Genomic DNA, 6,179 nt, shown 5'->3' on the forward strand with positions numbered 1-6,179 from the left:
GGACATCACGTATGACACTGTAATTAGCAGCACCGGCGCACCCCAGGGCATGGTGCTGGCCCCTCTTCTCTTCACCCTGTACACCGCGGACTTCTGCTACAACTCAGAGCTGTGTCACATTCAGAAGTTTGCTGATGACACAGCCATCGTGGAATGTATCAATGACGACAGAGAGGAGAAATATAGGAGCCTGGTGAGGGACTTTGCTGTGTGGTGCAACAGGAACCATCTGCAGCTCAACACCTCGAAGACCAAGGAGCTGGTCATTGACTTTGGGAGGTCCAGACCAAGGTCACAACCAGTTCTGATTGAGGGAGTCGAGGTGGAGGCTGTGGATTCCTACAAGTACCTCGGACTGTGGCTGGACAGCAAGCTGGACTGGACTTGCAATACCAATCACTTATACAGGAAGGGACAGAGCAGGTTATACTTCCTTAGGAGGCTGCGGTCCTTTAACATCTGCAGGAAACTCCTGTGGATGTTCTATCAGTCTGTGGTTGCCAGTGTCCTGTTTTACACTGTGGTGTGCTGGGGGGGCAGCACATCCAGGCTGGACAAACTGATCGGGGGGCCGGCTCTGTGGTCGGCATGAAGCTGGACTCTCTGGTGATGGTGGCAGAGAAGAGGTCTATGGACAAACTATTGAACATTATGGATGATGCCAGTCACCCTCTGCACACCGTCAATAGCAACCAGAGGAGCCTGTTCAGTGACAGAATGCTCCTTTCCAAGTGCAGGACAAACAAACTCAAAAACTCCTTTGTCCCTCATGCCATCAGACTGTACAACTCCTTTCTGGGGGGGAGGAGGGGTAACAGGAGGACAGAGGACGGGAAGGAACAGTAGCCTAGCCTAACAATAAGCAATACCGGACAATGTGCAATATAATGTGCAATATAAAGTGCAATATCTTTCCTGCTCCCCCTCCCACACACACTTACCCTAATCCCACTTCTCCCCCCATTTCCCCCCTCCCCCTTCCTCTCTTCCCCATATCTTATTCTTTTATATTTGTATATGTAAATACTTAATTTATGTTAATTTATCTAAAGGTTTTCTCCATTTCTTTTCTCTGTTTATCTGTAATGATGCTGCTGGAATCTTAATTTCCCTGAGGGAACCCACCCAAAGGGATCAATAAAGTTTTATCTAATCTAATCTAATCTAGTCTAATCTAATCTATATACTGTGACTGGAGAAAAGCAAAATGGCGGTGCATGTTGCTGAACCAACCGAGGATGAAATGAAAACAAAACCCCCCAAAACTGTTATCAAGCATTTAAAACAAACAGAACAAGCTAAAAGAATAGAATTATTATCATCACATTTTTCACAAATTGCTACTGTCATTTTGTTAGTTTGTTTACATTCTAAGCGGAAATTATTTTGTCGGACTTTTTGTATAAAAAGTTTTTTATTTATCGGATTTGTAAAAAAAATAAAAAAAAAATGCTCTGTTTCTCAAAATTCAGTGAATGTGGATAGAATAAAACAGTTATTCCACTCAGTCTCGTTATACGGTACATGGCTTATAGCCAACTCGGTGCTACGTGCCTCGTCGGCTATCAGCTCATGTACGACTCGGTTTCATGGAATAACTGTTTTATATACAGTATGTATATATAATTTTTAGACTATTAGTTATTATTTTTAGATTATTAGTGGCTAGCACTGTCGCCTCACAGCCAGGGCCGTAGCCAGCATTTTAAAATCACTGAGGTCCGTGATGTGCAAAGTGCGCGCCGAAAAATTTTCGACATATTTACAACCCCGATTCCAAAAAAGTTGGGACAAAGTACAAATTGTAAATAAAAACGGAATGCAATGATGTGGAAGTTTCAAAATTCCATATTTTATTCAGAATAGAACATAGATGACATATCAAATGTTTAAACTGAGAAAATGTATCATTTAAAGAGAAAAATTAGGTGATTTTAAATTTCATGACAACAACACATCTCAAAAAAGTTGGGACAAGGCCATGTTTACCACTGTGAGACATCCCCTTTTCTCTTTACAACAGTCTGTAAACATCTGGGGACTGAGGAGACAAGTTGCTCAAGTTTAGGGATAGGAATGTTAACCCATTCTTGTCTAATGTAGGATTCTAGTTGCTCAACTGTCTTAGGTCTTTTTTGTCGTATCTTCCGTTTTATGATGCGCCAAATGTTTTCTATGGGTGAAAGATCTGGACTGCAGGCTGGCCAGTTCAGTACCTGGACCCTTCTTCTACACAGCCATGATGCTGTAATTGATGCAGTATGTGGTTTGGCATTGTCATGTTGGAAAATGCAAGGTCTTCCCTGAAAGAGACGTCGTCTGGATGGGAGCATATGTTGCTCTAGAACCTGGATATACCTTTCAGCATTGATGGTGTCTTTCCAGATGCGTAAGCTGCCCATGCTACACTCACTAATGCAACCCCATACCATCAGAGATGCAGGCTTCTGAACTGAGCGCTGATAACAACTTGGGTCGTCCTTCTCCTCTTTAGTCCGAATGACACGGCGTCCCTGATTTCCATAAAGAACTTCAAATTTTGATTCGTCTGACCACAGAACAGTTTTCCACTTTGCCACAGTCCATTTTAAATGAGCCTTGGCCCAGAGAAGACGTCTGCGCTTCTGGATCATGTTTAGATACGGCTTCTTCTTTGAACTATCGGAGTTTTAGCTGGCAACGGCGGATGGCACGGTGAATTGTGTTCACAGATAATGTTCTCTGGAAATATTCCTGAGCCCATTTTGTGATTTCCAATACAGAAGCATGCCTGTATGTGATGCAGTGCCGTCTAAGGGCCCGAAGATCATGGGCACCCAGTATGGTTTTCTGGCCTTGACCCTTACGCACAGAGATTCTTCCAGATTCTCTGAATCTTTTGATATTATGCACTGTAGATGATATGTTCAAACTCTTTGCAATTTTACACTGTCGAACTCCTTTCTGATATTGCTCCACTATTTGTCGGCACAGAATTACGGGGATTGGTGATCCTCTTCCCATCTTTACTTCTGAGTAGAGGTCTGTGCGGGTCGGATTTTTCAGTCCTGCTCCCGCCCGCACCCGCATTGTGCAGTCCCACTCCCGCCCGCGCCCGCAAATAATTATGATTTTCAGTCCCGCTCCCGCCCGCACCCACAAAAAAATTATGATTTTCAGTCCTGCTCCCGCCCGCGCCTGCCATATTTTGTCCCGCTCCCGCCCGCAAATCCCGCATGATGCAGACGTTCGCGTTATTTCTCAGGAAAGTTCTTGTCTTGACACAGCGTGATGGTGCCCCGCCCCCTACTTTGAGTGGATTTAAGCATAAATATCTACAGCTCATGTTTGTTATTGTTTACCTTGTTTCTGAATTCAGCATGTAGTATCTCTAATAATAATTAGTGCTGTCAAACGATTAAAATATTTAATCACAAATCACACATTTTTATCACACGAGAAACCATTGTAATTCTCTGGTCAGCATAAAAAAGTGAATGGGCTTGCTTTGTACCAATGGTGTTTTTTTTTTTTTTTTTTTTATTACAAAGTAAAGCTAGTAAAAGAAGTGAATTGATTTACTTGCTGCGTTAGTCTACAACTTTAATCAGAGAGACATGTTACACAGTGACGGTAAGCTTGACTCAATGCTATCCCAGAAATCCTTCCTGTAATATGCAAATTTGGCCGCCTCTGATTGGACAGCCAAATTTGCATATTACAGGAAGGATTTCTGGGATAGCATTGAGTCAAGCCTACCGTCACTGTGTAACCTGTCTCTCTGATTAAAGTTGTAGACTAACGCAACAAGTAAATCAATTCACTCATGATTCTCTTGCTAGCTGGGTGTAAACTGCAAGTCATTTGGGTATTCAAAAAGTTTTCCCTTATGGTGATCAAAGGCAAGTTTAAAATGCCATTTCTCACTCAATCTGGCAAACTGAATTTCTCTGCAAATTTAGGCATTTTAAAGTGTTTTAATTAATGCCAAATAAAATATCCAGCACAAATTATATATGGTAGACATAAATTAATAATTTATAAATTTTATTTCAAGCACGTTTTTAGTTAGCGGGACTGCAGCTTATCACCGCTCCCACCCGCGCTGCATATGTGCACTTCCTGTCGCGCCCGCAATGAGCTTTCAAAATTTGTCCCGCGACGCACTGCTTTGCGGCGGGTCCCGCGAGTCCCGCGGGAGTACTTCTGAGAACCACTGCCACTCCAGGATGCTCTTTTTATACCCAGTCATGTTAATGACCTATTGCCAATTGACCTAATGAGTTGCAGTGTGGTCCTCCAGCTGTTCCTTTTTTGTACCTTTAACTTTTCCAGCCTCTTATTGCCCCTGTCCCAACTTTTTTGAGATGTGTTGCTGTCATGAAATTTCAAATGAGCCAATATTTGGCATGAAATTTCAAAATGTCTCACTTTCGACATTTGATATGTTGTCTATGTTCTATTGTGAATACAATATCAGTTTTTGAGATTTGTAAATTATTGCATTCCATTTTTATGTACAATTTGTACTTTGTCCCAACTTTTTTGGAATCGGGGTTGTAAATGAGAGGGGTGAATTACACGCCACACAAGAGATCTATTCCTGAAATTACTTTTAATGGTGTTTGAACTGAATATCATCAGTTTTGAAAAAAAAAATCATGTATGTGGCAAGAGTAAGAATAATTTAAGCTTGTTTAATGGTTTGATCTGGCCCAAGCAATGAGGACAAAAGATACCCTAACCATGTAGCCTATGGAACTAAGGTACATTAACAATCTGGCATTCGTTACACCTACACAAAAAAAAAAATTCTGGGAAAAAATTACTTTTAATGGTGTTTGAATTGAATACACCACCATGTTTTAGGCAAAGTTATCCAAGGCAAACATAGTTGAAACTTTTCACTCTATTGCTTTGGCTTATCGAATGATTTATTTTTAAAATCACAAACAAGGCAGGCTACAACTGCGCTGCTTCGAAAATGTAAATTTAACAGCTTCATGAAAGTGCGCTGATGGTTACCATGAAAAAACCATGTCTGCTGCACTGCGTTCCTCTCCCGAGTCGCGCACTCATTCGTTTTTGTGTTCTTGGTCTCAGAGCCACATGCATGAAACTGACACAGAAGACAGAATCAATGTTTAACATAATTAACAATGCACTTTTTATGGAGACATTTTAATGTTATTCTTTTTTTTATCCAGTTGAATATTTAGCGTACAAATGTATTTTCAGGGTGGCACGGTGGTGTAGTGGTCAGCGCTGTCGCCTCACAGCAAGAAGGTCCGGGTTCGAGCCCCGTGGCCGGCGAGGGCCTTTCTGTGCGGCGTTTGCATGCTCTTCCCGTGTCCATGTGAGTTTCCTCCGGGTGCTCCGGTTTCCCCCACAGTCCAAAGACATGCAGGTTAGGTTAACTGGTGACTCTAAATTGACCGTAGGTGTGAATGTGAGTGTGAATGGTTGTCTGTGTCTATGTGTCAGCCCTGTGATGACCTGGCGACTTGTTCAGGGTGTACCCTGCCTTTCGCCTGTAGTCAGCTGGAATAGGCTCCAGCTTGCCTGCAACCCTGTAGAACAGGATAAAGCGGCTAGAGATAATGAGATGAGATGCATTTTCAGCTCTTAAAAATGACCGAGGTCCGTTCCTCGGTGGCCTCATAGCTGACTATGGCCATGCTCACAGCAAGAAGGCTCTGGGTTTGAACCTCATGGCCAATGGGGACCTTCCTGTATGGAGTTTGCATTTTTTCCCCGTGTCTGCGTGGGTTTCTTCCAGGTGCTCCGGTTTCTTCCCACAGTTCAAAGACATACAGATTAGGTAAAATACCCAGCCACTGGGGTTGTACAAGCCATTACATAATTAGTGCCGATCCCAAGCCAGGATAGATCTAGCTTGCCCACTACCCTGCACAGGATAAGCAGTTATGGATAATGGATAGATGGATGGTTTCTGTGATTGGATGTAAAACTTTCTGCTTCAAATGCGACCAGTAACGTGACTCCTTGCTAATTTGAAATTGTTCTTCCTGTTAACGGTGGTCACCCCTCCCCATCTCTGTCCCCATCCCCCCTCACACACCCTGGTCTGGTTCTGGTCTTGACTCGGTCTTGCCCTGCTTTGGTCTTGGTCTTGACTTGAGCTCAACCCCTCGAAGTCTTGTTCTTGTCTTGGTCTCAATATATAGTAGAAGGTATAG

This window comes from Neoarius graeffei, chromosome 2, assembly GCF_027579695.1.
Source record: "Neoarius graeffei isolate fNeoGra1 chromosome 2, fNeoGra1.pri, whole genome shotgun sequence".
Lineage (NCBI taxonomy): Eukaryota > Metazoa > Chordata > Actinopteri > Siluriformes > Ariidae > Neoarius > Neoarius graeffei.